Consider the following 18206-nt stretch of genomic DNA (forward strand, 5'->3'; position numbering starts at 1 on the left):
AGATAAGCAAAGTAATTAAAGGGTAGCACTATACATCTCCCTATGCTCAGAACTCATCCTAACTATCTGGGTCACTTCTGGGTCAGGCAAGAACAAACAATTTCATTCAGTTGAAAGCCCAATTTTCTGCAGAAAGACAGTTTTGATGGAAAATTTCCAACTGGCCCAAATCAGGACATTTTTCTTGTTGTAACAACATACGCTACTGTGTGTTCCTGGACCAGTCTACATTACAACCCCACCCGCCAACCCCACACACATTCCTCCCTCACAACACATACACACAAAGCGCCCAGGAGAATACATAGGCTCTGCAATGTGTCCTGAAGTTCAACAGATCTTGGCTCCAATGTGAGAGTGAAAGAGTAAGTTTCAGAGTTGGGGAACCCCTCACTAAGAAATCCCAGTCTGCCAACCCCCTGTTGCAACATCACATGAGTAGAGAGGTGGTCTCTATGATGGTGTCAAACCACATCAAGATTTATAGGTTGAAACCAACAACTTGCACCTGGAGACCAGTCAGGGCAAATTATGGCACAGAGGTATAATGTGCTCCAGGTGGGAAACACAGCTAAATAAGTGAGCAGACACATTCTGTACTAGGTGAGATTTCCAAGTGGGCTTGCAGTGTAGACCACCTTACAGTAATCCAATCTAGAAGTGGCAAAACACAGGTAGGGTTGTCAAACTATCTCCATTACCTACATGAACATTTCCTACATATTTAAAAACAGAATTAACAATCACAATCTCTCTCCCTCTCTCTCTTCCTTCCTATAGTCTATGAGAAACAGCTTAATTACTTCAAAGAGTTTATCTTAAAGCCAAAGTATTTGTTTGTATTTATGAATTCTAGCAAGGCCCAATCCAACTTCAAATTCATTTTAATGGCCGACTTTACATAACATAGAAGAATCTATCTTTTAATGTCTACTTTGGTCATTTCATATCCCATAAGTCTCTAAAGCAGAATATAGTTGCACTACGAACCTTCCATCACATCTGCATGAATCTTTGTCAACTCGGATGTAATGGTGCTTTGGGAGCTGAAACACTGTACTATGTCAGCTTATACATAATATAGGCACTTTCAGGAAAGGATCTTTGTCCGGTGCAGTTTATGATGTATCACATCAGTGTAGATTACAGGGACACTCACCCCTTCCCCATGGGCCACCATGTTTACTAGGCTGCAGTGGTAGTGTTCTTTGAAGAGCCAAAATTCCATGAAAGTCTGACACCTCACACGAGGCGTGCCATATGTGCAATGCAGTACTACATGTGTATGTTCTGTGTCAAGTACCTTGTATATTACACTGAACAGATGAGATTAAGATGCAGGTCAGTGACACCACAACCTTATTGGCTCCTTCAAAGTGGTTGTCACATCAGTTCCTTTATGAAACCTTAAAGACTAAACGCAGACAGAGCACATGCCTTATAAAGTTTCTCTGCTGTGAAACAACGCGGTGGTGTCAGCCCAGTTCCCCACAGACAGGTTTTCACTGCACAACCACCCATGTTGCAACTGATACTAACTGGAACCCTTGTTGGCAATCCCGGCAGAGTCCAAGGCTTGGCAAGGAGGCTTACTGCTCTGTCATGCCTCCAGGTGAGGGCTTTAACTTGTTAATATTCTAAACAGGTATGGAGTAAATAACATCACCAGGCATCAACATGCCGAGACCAGACTGGACTGGTCCTATCATGGGGATTAACAGAGGACTTCAACTTCCAGGGCTGTCAGTCTAGCACCTTTCACAAGCACCACATTCACTCTGGAAAAGAGTATTTAAAAGAGAGAATTTAAATATTACTGAACCTGTGCAATAGCAGACTGGCAAAGATTGACGATTTGGTAGTTTTAAAACTTTAAATAATAATAAAGTCTCCAAACCAGCCAAGTTTACATTACATACTAATGATGCCTACAAAATTTCACTTTTTTTTTTTTTTTAAAAGAAGGGTCAGATTCACAGGTACAGCTGAAATGCATAGGGTGCAATGGGTAAGGAGATGCAAAAGTGGCTTAAAGTTTGCCTTTGCACTCCCTTGTCCTGGTGCCACTTAACACAGGGACAGTCTCGCTACACAGAGTTGGATCAGCCAAAAAAATTTCTCTAACTTATTCCAGACTGCAGTGCCACAGGAGGCTAAAGACGCCGCCAAGGATCTGTGTAGGGCAGTGTTGTCACACCCATGCTTCCTTTCCTCAGTTCACGCCTATGTTAACTGATACACTGGCGGCAAAGAAAGTGTTGTAATAGTCCCTATGATAGCTCTACCCACCAGCAGACCATCCTTCTCCTGGAGTGGTCCTCTCTGGGCTGGTTACACCTACATTCGGGTGATGAAAACCAGCGGTACTGCATGGGTGAATCTGGCCCCAAGCCATTTTAGTGATGGAACTTGACCACAGATCATGAGTATTAGGGTATGTCTACACTGGCACGTTTCTGTGCCACAAGTTATACCACTTCTATTAAAATGCTGGAATTAAACTGCTGTTGCGTGTTCACGCTGTGCTCCTTGTGATGCTGGAGCATGTCTACATTAGCAGCTCTTGCAACGGCAAAGACAGCAGTGCACTGTGGTAGCTATCCCACTGTGCAACTGGCCGCAGGGTGCTTTAGGAAGGGTTTGCAGTGCCTCATGGGGCAGACACAGCATCACATGATGCAGGTTTTCCAATCCCATTGTTTCATGGGCATCCTACTACATTGCCAGCTGCTTTTCAACTGAAGTGTGGGGGGAGAGAAGAGTGTGTGACAGGGAGTGTGTGTGTGTATGGGGGGGGGAGAGAGACATTGTGTTGGGGGGACAGAGAGTGTGTCAGCACGCTGTCTTGTAAATTCAGACAGCAGCAGGAAGCAACCAGTCCTGAGGCAGAGGGAGGGGAAAACCCTGACATCAGCCCCCACCTCCCTTCCTGGGCTGTCTGCACAGCAATCTCTCTACACACACACACACACACACACACACCCGCCTCTCTGTTCAACAGGACGAGCATTCCACATTAATGGTTTGCTTTGTGTCCCGGAGCAGATCAGCACAGCACACAACAGCTGGCAGAAACGGTGCTTTGAAAGGGGAGGGGCGCATGTCTCCAGGGTAGCCGAGCTCAAAACAATGAGCAGAGCAGTTGCTTGAGGCATTATGGGACAGCTCCAGAGGCCAATTACAGTGCAGAAAGCAATCAAGTGTCTACACTGGCAATAGAGTGCTGGAGCCTCTGTGCAAATAGCCTTACGACTCTCGTCGAGGTGGCTTTTTGCAGCGCTGCAACTGAGGAGTTTCTGCTCACAAAGTGGCTTGGCAGTGTGTTCCCATCTGCAGTTTGAGCACAAAAAGCTGCTTTACTGCACAGAAACTTGCCAGTGTAGACAAGCCCGTAGTCGGATTTCAGAAACATATTAACATTTGAGGCTTATCAACCCTTCCTCCACTGTGTGTGGAACTTATTAAAGAGTGAGGCATCTGCTTCATATTGCTCACATTTTTTAAAAAAAATCCCAACCTTATCACCAATTGTTTCTGCCTTTGCTCTGGAGCTGCCAGGCCTACAAGGGTGCTTACCCATGCTGAAGAACAGGGAAACTCCCTCTCTACCCAGGATTCTCTTTACAACAATGTTCAGTGATGGTAACATTGGCGAATATCAACAGCATGTCGCACTATGGGAATTGTTACACTCAGCAAAAGCCATTCAGATAGTACGATGATGGGTTCCAGAGAGAGATAATGTGTCAACTCCTCTCTCCAGCACACAGTTTTGCGAGCTCATTGGAAACCAGAGGAGACAGGTGGGATTGGGTGGTGGAGGGCTCCTCCCACCCAACAGGTGAATAAACTCTTGACTGTGATTCATAGACTTACAGACGATAAAGTCAGAAGGGACCATCATGATAATCTAGTCTGACCTCCTGCCCACTGCAGGCCACAGAACCTCACCCACCCACTGTCTCTATATCCTTTTGGGCCTCAGACTGCTCTTACTTATAACTTGTGGAATCCCATTAACTGAGGATGCACAGAGTATAAATTACAGCAGAATCTAGCACATTTAATTGTTTACTTATGCCTGATTCTATATGCATAGTTACAGAAACTAATGGCAAACTGAAAAGGTAGATTAGTGCCTTTTTACAAAGTTCACAAACAACGAGATGTACATCTAAATCCTCATGTTTCTGGGCATACGTCAACCATTAAAAGCCTCGGGTCAGGAAGAAACTTCCCCTATGGCCAGGTTGGTCTATAATTTCCTGTTATGGGGATTTTGCTCCTTCTAATGAAGCATCTGGTTCTGGCCACTGTCGGAGACAGGATGTAGGGCTACATGGACCACTTCTCTGATCTAGTATGGCAATTCTTAGTCCTACTCCCAAATAGAGTTTAATATTTTTAAATAAGATTTCTAAACAATTCTTCCAAAGTGAGACAACCTTGCCCACTAAGAAGAAGAAGAATTGTATCAGGCCTAAAATAGAATCCACTCCATAAAGAGGTATATGGTACTATGACATATTTACATATGTGCTCCTTTTGTCCATTTTTTGTTGCAGTCAGTCAAACATATGTGAAGTATTTTTTTTTGACCAGCTCTCTAATTTTGTTAAACATAAAAACAGTACAGACAATTATTACTTAAAAAGCATTTGTTTCTTTTTTAGTGAAAGGAATGCAAAAAATGGCAAAATCCAGCCAAAATACTATTTTTGTCATCTTCTAAATAATAAATCATGGCCAAACCGATTTCCTTCAAATTTTGTGGAAAAGAAAAATGTTCTTGGATCTAAGCTAAGAGTTTGTGCACTATATTTCAGTCGGGAGAGAACTTTTATGGCTATTATACACCGCTAATATACAGCGTTTATAATGGAAACATTGACAGGACCTCCACTGAAGCGATACCAGGAAGGACCGCTGTAATAAATTCAATTAACAGCTAATAGAAATTGTGATCTCATCACATGCCAACTAACATTATGCTCTGAATAAACTAAGACTAGCACTGACTGGCTTCTATCAATTCTCTAAGACTGCTATCCTCAAATTCTACCCACAGAATAGCAGGCTTTATGAAATGATGTAATGTAAACAGAAAACTACTAATTTTAGGCCAGACTGAATCTCAGTTACACTGGTTTAAATCCAGAATATCAGCATTGGAGTTTTCATCCGTTACTCTCTGCAGTGAGATTGTATGGGTGTAACTGAGGGCAGAACTTGGCTCAGAGGCTATTAAAAAGTCTAAATAGAAATTAGTGATTCCTATACTATAAAGTATTAGGATTCAAATCAGAGTTAAAATCGAGCCCTTGTTTGTTTCCTGCCCGTAGGACATGCTACATCTAATATCCTTTAAAATTCCAGAGGTAATAAAATTTATACAAAATGAGGCAGGTCCCAGCACAAGTCTGTACTGATGCCAGGCTTAACAATCACTTTGATATGTACTGTTTTGAAAGTACCAGAGCTGAAAGGCACAGGGGCTTATGGAAAGACAGGGCTTGACATTTCCACTGATAACATGATTGAGCTGGTAACATGATTATTGCACATAGTACACAACAAGTTAAACAATTTTTCTATGAGGAGTGGAGGTGGTAGAAGGGACAGGGAAGCGTGAGAAACAAGGAAAACAGCGTCAGTACAAACCATAGGATGCTAACTTCTGTTTCCTAGAAAAATAAATAAAACAAACCCTTTCCAAAGGATGTGCTTTGAGCCTGAATTTTGTAAGGTGTAGGCATGATCTATGTTGTAAAGATAATTACAGTGGAATTCAGGTGGGGCCCAAGTACACAGAGTATAGTTCTGCAAGGTTAACCAAGCCATATAACAAGAGGCCCAGTTCTCTGTGCCTTTCGAGATGCACTCAGTGTGGGAGCAGAGGTGTGTGGGGAAGGTAGACCAGCCAACTTTGTGCCCCATAACTGTTTTTACTGACACTTGGGCTACTTACTCATAGCCCCCATGAGGATGTGGGCAACCAGGAGTACTTGGTGTGCAGTGGTGCATGGGCCTTGTCCTGCTCTCCCTATCCCTAAAAGGGGCTGCAAGAGTCATTTGGCATTAGCTCCATGCCAGCTGGGATGCCCCCTTATGTCATAGGTATTCCTGAGGGGAATTCTGCTGATTATAAGGCCCCTTTATACTTCTGGAGAAACATGTGGGGGCCTTAACACAACAGGAAATTGGATGTTCCCACAAAAGCAAGGCACAGTTTACAAAATACTATTAAACTAAAACAAACCCTAAAACGCAAAACATATATTCAAAGATTTTAAGACCAGAAGAGATCAGTCTCGCCTGCATGACACAGAAACCTCATCCAGTGATTCTTGCATCAAGCCTATAACTTCTGGTTTAACTAGAGCATAGCTTTTGGAAAGACAGCCAATCTTGATTTAAAGATTGAAAGTGTTGAAAAATCCACCACATCCCTAAATAAAGTGCTACAGTGACCAATTACCCTCACTGTTGAACATTTGTATCTTAATTCTAATCATGTGAGAACTAAAAATACAAAGAATAATTGAATCATCACCAAATCATGGTGCTATGCCAATTTACTTCAGTTAAGGATGGGCCCTTAATCTCTTTGTGGCTTTTTTAATCCCAAAACAGAGCATATACTATCAATTTGAAATACTTTTGTGTAAAAATCTAGAACTAGGCATGAAATGATTTTTCCAACCCATGAGAATTTTCAAGATTTCAAAAAATTTTCCCACCTCGAATCAGGATAAAAAGTTGAAATCTTGAAAAGTTTTGTGAACTGAAAATCCCAACTTTTTTTGGATTGGGTCAATTGAAACATTCATTTTGATTTTGATCTTTGTCTTTTTTTTAATCTACAAATTTTGAAACAAAAGTTGTTTCAAAGTGAAATGCAGAACTTTTTATTTTGAAAATGTCAAAACAGGTCATTTTAAAAAAAAATTTCAAAATGGGAAATTCATCAAAAGTGACCTTTTCACACAAGAAGTGTCGGTTTTGACAAATCGGTACTTTCCAACCAAAAAAAGTTTTGTCAAAAAATTCCTGACCAGTTCTAATAAAATCTAACTGGGCCTCAACCAACTGTTGTGTCTCTTGAGTCTTGTCAGCAATTGTGTGAGGGCCATATGGAGAGCAGACAGACAGAATGATTCTCTTCACACTAACACAAGTTGAAAATCAAATTACTTTTGATTTACTCCAGTGCAAATGAGAGAAAAGCCAGGCTTAGAACTGAGAATACACTGCTCGATGGGAAGCAATTCGCCACAGCAAATCTGCTCGGAAACAGAGGAACAAGGAACCAATAAGCATTATGGTCTACGGCTTTTTGAGGAAGTGAATGCAACACGTACTTTGAGAAGGATGGCTAAAACATGCACATATGTGCACTGTCGTCTATTGTGCCCTTGATGCTGGTGATTTAAATCCTATTAGCATCACTGATACTTAAAGAGAGGAGGAATTTCTCTGTGTATTCTGTAAAAAGGACTCTGATTTAATTTGCAATACTGCATTGAGAGTGGATTCTACTTTTAAGTGTAATTTTCTGTCCCACTTCAGTATTTTTTTAACATAATCAGTGGTTTAATTACTCAACATGACATATGCAGGAATCAAATAATCCAAAAGGCTTTGATTATGGACCAAAGCTTCTGGTGGTGTAAACTGTCTGGTGTAAAAACTAATAAATGCCATCTGAGGCTGTGGATCAGTCTCTTTTAAATGCGTTGTCAAAGGTGGAACAACACATGTGCACACATTCTTCTCTCCCAAGTCAGCATGTCCTACGTGGGGGGAAAGGGATATTTTACATAAGCAGCCGTTGATTCCAAACTGTTACTTTTACCGTTCTTAGGAAATTCAAGTACATGGAGAATAAGTCTGCACAAAACTGGAGCTTGTTGCTGGAGACGCTGACCTCCAGGGCGACCCCTTGATGATTCCGCTCTAGTCTCCAACAGAACACCAAAAGAACTTCACCTTCAATCATTGTTAAAATGTGACCTCATGGTCACTTCCCCACATGAGTTTAGCTGCAGGCCTATGTTTTAAAGTTCAGGCACTATAAAAACCAGCTTATTAGATGCAATCAGGAATTAGACTTCAAAGGCTATTAGTCTGTCATTTGAAATTAACATATTGGATAGCAATTAAGCCACTTTGGGCATTTTATAGCACCAGTTCTTTGGGAAGAATGGAGCTAGTTTTTAACAATATTCATCAGGAAAAGATTTCATTATTTAAATGCACCTTACATTTCTAGCATGTTATAAACTGCAGAATTTAATTATGGAAATCTAATTGCTAACAAATCATTGGAGATAGTATCATTAGGAATCAAGGCTATAGTCTCAAACATAATGTTGCATTCATGTTGTTTTATTACTGTTGTTGTGTTAGTGGCCCTGACTGTTCTGGGGCGGGCTGTGTAATTAAAAATAGAGATGTCAAAACACTGATTGGAATGATGAATATAAAATCATTAGTCACATGTTCCAATTAAAGTATGTGTACTCTGAGGCTACATAGCCTGATGTAATATATCCTGAAGTGTGCATTAAATACATTAAATTGTTTAATTAAGACATTATAATGCATTAAACCCCCTCAGATACGACAATGATGAGAGCCAAGTGCATGTTCACAGTAACAGGGATTGTTAATAATAAATTGTGCACTTGAGGTTTGGAGTTTGATAAGGGGCAGCTGAAAGAGCACTGGTCTTTGGTCCCTGCCTGGTGTAATATTACAGTTCTGGAGATTGCACCTTTGCAATTACGCACCTGATGGGGCTCAGCTGCTATGATGTCTTTTTTCTGCTTTCCCCAGGCCTTCAACAACTGTCAGGTTAAACATGTGTACTCACTCTGTTGGGTATGGTTTACTTTGCTGCACGGAGCATCAGAGCCTGTGAAATCTGTGAAATTAGCCTATGGAGTCTAATGTACCCTCAGATAACATTTACTAAATAACAAAGTCAGACGGGATTTGAGGGGAAACAATGACTTGCCAGAGTGAGCATAGAGTCCATAAGAACATAACATAAGAACGGCCATACTGGGTCTGACCAAAGGTCCATCTAGCCCAGTAAACTGTCTTGCGACAGTGGCCAATGCCAGGTGCCCCAGAGGGAATGAACAGAACAGGTAATCATCAAGTGATCCATTCCGTTGCTCATTCCCAGCTTCTGGCAAACAGAGGCGAGGGACATCATCCCTGCCCATCCTGGTGAATAGCCATTGATGGATCTATCCTCCATGAATTTATCTAGTTCTTTTTTGAACCCTGTTATAGTCTTGGCCTTCACAACATCCTCTGGCAAAGAGTTCCACAGGCTGACTGTGTGTTGTATGAAGAAATTCCTCCTTTTGTTTGTTTTAAACCTGCTGCCTATTAATTTCATTTGGTGACTCCTAGTTCTTGTGTTATGAGAAGGAGTAAATAACACTTTCTTATTTACTTTCTCCACAACAGTCATGATTTTATAGACCTCAGTCATATGCCCTCTTTTCCAAGCTGAAAAGTTTCGATCTTACTAATCTCTCCTCATTTGGAAGCTGTTCCATAACCCTAATAACTTTTGTTCCCCTTTTCTGAACCTTTTCCAATTCCAATATATGTTTTTTGAGAAGGGGCGACCACATCTGCATGCAGTGTTCAAGATGTGGATGTACCATGGATTTATATGGAGGCAATATGATATTTTTTGTCTTATTGTCTAGCCCTTTCTTCATGATTCCCAATGTTCTGTTAGCTTTTTTGACTGCCGCTGTTCATTGAGTGGATGTTTTCAGAAAACTAGCCACAATGACTCCAAGATCTCTTTCTTGAGTGAGGTATAATTATGTTTTCCAGTGTACATTACTTTGCATTTATCAACATTGAATTTCATCTGCCATTTTGTTGCCCAGTCACCCAGTTTTGTGACATCCCTTCGTAGCTCTTCGCAGTCTGCTTTGGACCTAACTATCGTGAGTAGTTTTGTATCATCTGCAAATTTTGCCACCTCTCTGTTTACCCCTTTTTCCAGATCATTCTGATCAACGCTAAGCTAGCCCTGACAACTTATATGTTTTGTATTGTATTACACTCATTTCTAGCCCGGCTTTCTTCAAAGAACATGTCCTCTTATTTATTTTCATTTATTCACATTCATTTTCATTTTAGAGCTGTCAGCTGTGCTGCTGGCTCGTTCAATCTCTCCCCGCTCTGTCAGCTGTATAAGTCCCTGCCCCTCCTTTGAAAATGTCAGGAAGGAATTAGGGTCTCTGAAAAGGTAAGAAGAGGCCTATGATTTAGTTTGAGAATCAAACAAGTTCAATCTTTGAGCCTAACCATTTTTTGATTTGTGAGTGAATGAAAAATTTAGAATAATTTCCTAAAAATGGAAAAGTACCTTTTGCCCCCTAAGAACTGTAACTCAAAACCAGAACATCAGATTAATCTCAAGCTTTCACAAAAAAAGTTTATTTTGCTGTAAGACTAGGTATACACATTTATACCAATAAAGAGTTTTGGGGTTTTTTTGCCTAAGTTATGGGAATATGGAGTCAAAAATAGTCTTGGAATGGCAATTTACAACTTTAAGACACTAACTTGGTTCCATAATCCAGAGAGGCAAATCCTGGTCTACTAGCAGTCAATGACAATTTTGTCCAAATGGGACCAAGATTTGGCATAGAAGACACAATGTGTTTAATAAGAGTTTTCTATATATCTATTGAATAAATTGTTTGTTCTTCCTGATTTAACCTAATGACACTATCTATTTACACTGTGTTTGTTATGATTCTACAAAAGCACCAATTTCAGTTCAATATAAAAAATTCTACTCTTGAAAAATTCCATCCAGTTTTAACATATTCACTTTATTCTTTCCTCCTCACATACAAACATGGCAAAAATAAATCAAAAAGATACAACTATAAATACTTATTATAAGGTTTTAAAGGTATTTAGGCACTGCTCCATTCAGCATTGCTAGTCTCAGTGATTTAGACAGCTAAGTCTCATTTTCACAAGTGATTTAGGCACTTAGAAGCCAATTTAGGCACTTAGGAGCCACTTAGAAGCCAACTAAGGTTCCTAAGTCACTTTTGAAAATGGGACTTAGCTTTCTAAATCACTTAGGTCTTGTGGAGCAACATCTAAAAAATCTTTAAAAATCTGGGTGTTATTGTCTAATTTCACTTTCCTTTGCGACAGGTTTCAGAGTAGCAGCCGTGTTAGTCTGTATTCGCAAAAAGAAAAGGAGTACTTGTGGCACCTTAGAGACTAACAAATTTATTTGAGCATAAGCTTTCGTGAGCTACAGCTCCATTTATTTGAGCATAAGCTTTCGTGAGCTACAGCTCACTTCAAATAAATTTGTTAGTTTCTAAGATGCCACAAGTACTCTTTCACTTTCCTTTGTGTAATCAGTGGTAACTCTAAAGTCTATGAAGTTACACGAGTGTGAGACCAGAATCAGGCTGTAGTGTACTTATTAAATTGCAGCCACTTATATTGAACTGAGTAGTAGATCCCCTTAAACGAGGTCCATTAACATTCTAACTAACCAGCTGTCATATGTTTCTTGCTCATACCTGTTCACAAGCAAGACAATCATTTTGAATCTTGTATCTTTCAGGTTTTAGCTTTTGCAATTCACATGTCAACATAAGAAAGAAAGAAAGAAAGAAAGAAAGAAAGAAAGAAAGAAAGAAAGAAAGAAAGAAAGAAAGAAAGAAAAAGAAAGAAAGAAAGAAAGAAATGCTAGGGCTATATGAAAACTTGAAGAAAAAATGATTGCCTTCAGTAGATTGCCCCAGAAAAGGATTACAGTTGGGCATGGTTACAGTATAAATGTTATGATTCCACAAAACTAACCACTGCCATCAGGTGCTTGAGTTCAGGAATCCTATTCTGAAGAACTATAAGAGATGTCCAGTGTACCGCAACATGGAGTTGTCAAGTGTATTGCCTTGGCTTGGCAATCCGTTGATCTACTGTTCACATTTTTTTAGAATAGCACCCCAACTTTTTTGCAATATATCATCTTCCCTCATGACATATTCAGGTTAGACTGGCACCGGGGAAATTATTTATCAGCTTATAAATGTGAGAAGCCTTGTGAGACAGACATGGTAGGCAACGCTTTGATTTCCATTTCACATATTTCTTACATCCTTCTCTTTGTGAGGAACATTCTATAATTTTCACGAGAGGTGGTAAAATCACACATTGAGATGCTCTTGAGAAGTACTGTTGTCAAATCCTTAGAGCAGGGAACTGAGTTTCAGCACCCCAGGTTCTATTCCCAACTCCACCACTGATTCACAGCCTGGCATTCCACAAATCAATGATTATTTCTGGGCCTAATTCTCCTTTCACTTACACCAAGGAAAACAGAAGTCAATGGAGTTAAGCGGTCTCAGGGAGAGGAGAATCAGACTCTACATGGAAGTTTACATGTCTATAAAATTACTAGACCTGGGTGAAAAAAATGTGTAGAAGTTTTCCTGACCAAAAAATATAGTTTAAGTTAAACTGAAATTTGCCATTTGAAAATGTCATCTCCAATTAAAAAAAATTCAGTTTTCCCATGGAAATTTTTTAAACGAAAACTTCTTGCTTCATTTTGACTTAAAATAATGTTTTATTTCTCTATTTTCGGTTTAAAAAACTGAAATCACTTGACATTTTAAGTTAAAATGTCAATTTGAAATGAAAAACAAACTGCTCTGAAACTTCCAGGGGGCAGCCCAACGTTTTTTAACCAAAATTTTTCAGTCTTTGCCTTCAGAATTTCTTGCAGGAAATATTTTGTTTGTCGTCCCGGCACAGGGCTAATGGAAGGTTTCATCAAATAAGGTTTGAGATCTTTAAATGAAAGGAACTACAGATCTTGCAAAGGGATTCATCTGAAGGGACCATTTCACCCACATGGAATTCTACTGAAGTCAATGAGGCTCCATGCTGGCTTAATGGCGTTAGCCATTCCCAGGATCAAACATCCTTATTAGAAGGAGCTTCACAAGGTTTACACTTTATTTGGTTCCTCCCCTCTAAAAAATAAAAAGATGCAGTATTGTCTGATCTTTGGTTGCTGAGATAAATTTTTATAAAGAAAACCTAATTTTTATATCACCCCTTTGAGTTCTGAAGATTACTTTTCTCAACATATCCATTACTAGAAAAGCATAGTACTTGTTAACCAGCTGCTAGGGAGAAAAAAACCTGCAAATGTGTTTTCTAAAGCACTACAAAGTAACTATACTCAGAGAGACAGAGCCCTGGTCTACACTGGGAGGGATCGATCTAAGTTATGCAACTTCAGCTATGTGAATAACATAGCTGAAGTCGACGTTCTTAGATCGACTTATCGTGGTGTCTTCACCGCAGTGAGTCGACTGCTGCCGCTCCCCCGTCAACTCTGCCTGTGCCTCTCGCGGTGCTGGAGTACAGGAGTCAACGGGAGAGCACTCGGGGGGTCGATTTATCGCATCTAGACTAGACGCGATAAATTGATCCCTGCTGGATCAATCGCTGCTCTCCAATCTGGCGGGTAGTGAAGACATACCCAGAGATTAAGAGCAACGGAAACTTGAACTCATATTCTGATGCCAAGGTGAGACATTCCTTAACATCCTGTCCTTCCTCTCCTTCCCCAAATGCCAGTTATTTATGGGATGCAAACTCAGAAGAACCTACCCCAATGTGAAAGAAACCTCTGAATCAGACTCCTTACACATCCCTCCTCTGAAGGTATGTAAAATCAATTACAAAAAAGGAGGCCATGCAGTTACTGTATATGAGTTTAAGGAAACTTTTGAGGTCCACAATGGCCTTGAACTGGCCCACTGACTTACTGGGGTGTACAAAGGTCACAAGATCTGCTACTAAAAATAGCCATGTAGACCAAAAGGAATGTACATTCATAAGAACAGGGAAAGAATGAGGAAAAGACTAAAGGGAAAGAGAGGACAGGGGAAAATGGAAAGAGAGAGAGAGAAAGAACCACATTTCCCTACAAGAGCAGCTTTGTGATTCCTCCAGTAATGTTCCTTAGTTTTGTTTATCATGAAAAGAGCCCATTAGTGCCCCAGCCCAATCAAACAGCAGACCAAGTCCATGAATGGCACCTATCACAGCCCAGGGTAAATCCAATGATTAGAGGGAATTCGCCAAAGGGCCTTTGTAGCTGAGAAAAATGCCTACTCCAGAGAGGAATGCAGAAAATTCCTGGGAGCACAGGCACTCCTTTGTTGGCAGTCTGGTGGTATTCTGGAGCAAATAAAGGCACACAAAAAATGGGATCTTAAATGCAATGAACATTCGAAGAAAATGTTCAAAGACCTCCTTGAAAGATTCCTTATTTTTTGAAACTGTACTAACTCTGTTTAGGATGAACAAAAGGGCCATACTCAGAATACCACATTTTTTAGTATTGCGTAATTTAAATGTTTCCCTACAGCAACAACTTTGCTTATTTCTTTTTCCTGCTGTTTTTTTTCTAATTCATCTTTTTAAATTGATATAAGATTTGAGGGGCCAGATTCTCAGCAAGTATAAATCAGTGTCAATCCACTGAAGTCAATGAAGCTTCGATGATTTACACCCGTCGAGAACGTGACCCTGACACTTGCAAAACAGAAAATAGAAGAAATATTCAGAAACAATGGCACAGCTCCACATCTGGGGTAGAACTGAAGTCAATGTGGCTTCACTGATTTACCCCAGCTACAGATCTGGTTCCATGTATATACAAAAATAATACATGCAGTCTATGAACTGTGATGCAGGAATCACACTACACTAGAGAATGAAAGACATGCCTGTCTGCGTTCAGCTTGAGAATACGGAGACATTCAGACAGAAATAAAACTCAATAGATAGGGCAAGACAGGACAGCACCTGGGAAATAACAAAAGACAAGACCCCTATGGGACCTGATTCTTCTCTCACTTACATAAGTGCCACTCAATTTACTTCAGCTAAGTTAAATCCTGATGTAAACCAGTATATGTATCAATATGTGGAGAATCAGACCCATGGAATTCAGCCAGATTTTACTTAAACTACAATTTGTTAATGCAACATTATGTCCACGTTTGCTTACCAGGATTCTGTCAGCTAAATTACAACAATACGAATGCACTTGAAAATATTTTTATACCCAATAGCCCCAGGCCATGTATGGTGGCAATGTTCTGTCTACTATAGACCAGATTCTGATCTCACTTACATCAGTGTAAATCCAGAGTAACTCCACTGATTTCACTGACACCCATGTAAATGAGATCAGAATTTGGCCCTTTGGCTTTTTCATTCTATTTCCTCCAGAGAAACTAAAACCATTTATTGTTATTTGTTTGGTGTGAAGAATCAGATACAGATTTTATGGCTGAATTAGAAGATTTTATCTGCTACTGAAATCTGAACTGAATAACTTCATGTAATCCTCACCTAAACCCTTTCAATAAACATGATTTCCTCCCCTGCCCCCACTTCCTAAGGTCCGAACAATCTTAATGACTTTTTTTCACAGTGTGTCCCTAGCTGCAATATGTTTCCTCATAAATCCAGTTATATGCTTTTTTTAATGTTCTGTTTTAGAGAATTTGCTGGAATGAGCAAGGAGTGAATTAAAAATTTTGTTCCCGTTAGGCTCTGTGTGTGCATGTATGCATATCTGAAACCTAATAAAATATTATTTATTTGCAACTTTGGAGATGAATTCACTAGCATTTTTCAAAATGGGAGTGAAGTTGTTGCAAAGGTGGTACCTTTATTGCTCTGCAAATGTTGTTCATTTTACTATTCGTTTTAAATGCTTTTTTACTGGTCCTCATGGATTTACATCTATTAAGGAGCGTAATGGCAGTCAGAGGATACAGAGTTGTATAATCAAACAAAATACGGCCTATTCAGAGCACTGTTACGTTACTCGTTGCTTGACTATCTGTCAGAGCCCAGCAATGTTAAAAGGACTGTTATCATCTAATAATTAAAAATCAGTCCGGGGGACTAATAGAGAGAGAAACAACTACTTTCTGCCTACTGCCAATTACTCCAATACCAAGCCGTTGCTACACAGTATTAAGGATAAGGGCCCACTCTTGCTCCCATCAGAATCAATGGGAATTTTGCTATTTTAACAAGAGCGGGATTGAACTTTTAATCAAACAGAAACAGAGACAGATTCTGTCATCCTTGTTCATGCTGAATCATTTTCAATGGGACTCCTGGAGGAATAAGGTACCATCCTATTGCACGTGGGTAAGGGTCGCAGAATCTGACCTGTAGGCAAAAATGAGAATTCAGCCATTCTGAAAGGCCATGTAGCATTGTGCCCTGCACTCCTATTATCTCTGCATTTACATGGACAGAGATGGAAACAAAGGGCTGCAAGGGGCCAGTGCTTCCTACCAGGTGCAGAGCACCCTTTACTCTCGTTAAAGTCAATGGGAATTGAAGCTACTCAGCATTTTGCATTGCAGGATTAGGCACTAAAAGAACCCCATGACAGAAAAGCACAATTAATTCTAGCAGAGAACAGACACGCTGACAGAACAAGCCATTACTTACGCTCCCTCCAAAAGGGGTGCACGTCTCCACACACCAGCTCTTTACTTACCATCAGCTGCACACATCCTAAGAGCATCTTCTGCAAGATAAGTATCAACTAGGAAAATAGGTAGAAAAATGCAGAGCCTGCAAAGGGCACACACAAGCACACACACACACATATACAAACACACACTCACACGAATGCATGTGCACACACCAAAACTTGATTTACTGAGCCCTATTTTCAAAGCCGTGCAGATGGCTGACCTTTTAAAATATATTTCTAAAAGTGACCCCACCAAACAGCCCTTAACGTATTTGGTAATATTTTTTTAAAAACTATTTAAAAGAAGAAATAGTACAGTAAATCAATTTGACTGTGATGCATACTAGTGGTCAAATCAGGCTATCATGGAAAAGTGTGAAAAGTTGGAGCTCTTTCTTCTAAGCTGAGGCTGTATAATCTAAACACATGCTCTTTTTACTATTTTGTACGTTTGGCTGTGCTCAAAAATTTCCATGAATTAACCACTGATTTACTAGCTGTTATGAAACATTAATTGTAGTACAAAAAAAACCAAAACAAATCAACCACCTATAGATTTTATGGTGACACTGTATATTTTTCAAGTATCTTATTGAAAAAAAAGCAAAACAAGATAAAGCTGGATAATTATAAGCAACTGACATCTCGTAGAGACAAGGCTGGGTGCTTCGGGAGAGTCACTTACAGTATGTCTACGCTGCAATAAAACACCCATGGCTGGCCTGTGTCAGCTGACTCGGGCTCACAGGGCTCTGGGTGTGGGGCTATGAAATTGCAGTGAGGAATCCAGGCTTCGGTTGGAGCCTGGGCTCTTGGACCCCACGAAGGGGGAAGCTCCCAGAGCCCAGGCTCCAGCCCAAGCCCAGAATTCTACACTACAATTTTATAGCCCCAAAACCTGAGCCCCATGAGCCTGAGACAGCTGACACAGGCCAGCCATGGGTGTTTCATTTTAGTGTAGGAAGTGTACCCTTAGAGCCAGATTTTTAAAGGTACTTAAGACCCTAAAGATACAGATTGATGACTTCAATGGGAGTTAGGTGCCCAGGTGCTTTTGAAAATTCCACTAGCTGCCTATCTTCATCTTTGGTTGTCTAAATAGTTTTAAAAGTCTGGCCCTTAGCCTGTCAGTGCCTCAGATCCCCTTTTGTAAAATGGGGATAATAGCACTTCCTTACCTCTCTGGGGCATGGAAAGGATAACGACATTCAAGATTGTGAGGGGTTCAGATACTGTGGTTAATGGGGGGCCATAGCTAGCTAGTTTCATACCAGTCCTCTCTTCTAAAATAAAAAAGAGTGAGGATTTATATTGATGGGCTTGGGATCTGGAATGGTTTGAAGTCCCCTCTCATCCAAAGCCAGAAATGTTTTCAGATTATTTATTATTTTTTGCTAGAAGCAGCCAAACCACCATTAAACCCTAAAATCAAACTACTGATTAAAGCAAACTTTCTATAAAATAAAAACAGCTTGACTGGCCCAGATGCTGAGCTGCAGCCAAAAAGTGCTCAGCACAACATAGGAAGGGTGTGTTACGGGAGCTTTAAACTCCCTTTGCATTCTTTTAAATCTTGTGGCGGGTTCAGTTCCTCTCATTT

The 18206-nt window shown here is 40.2% G+C and overlaps 1 protein-coding gene across 2 annotated transcripts in view; it reads right to left on the reverse strand.

Moving 5' to 3' along the window:
* HMGA2 (high mobility group AT-hook 2) overlaps positions 1 to 18206 on the reverse strand; it is a 166878-nt gene that overhangs the window by 61912 nt on the left and 86760 nt on the right. The window lies entirely within an intron of this gene.

Source organism: Caretta caretta, chromosome 1, assembly GCF_965140235.1.
Source record: "Caretta caretta isolate rCarCar2 chromosome 1, rCarCar1.hap1, whole genome shotgun sequence".
Classification (NCBI taxonomy): Eukaryota; Metazoa; Chordata; order Testudines; family Cheloniidae; genus Caretta; species Caretta caretta.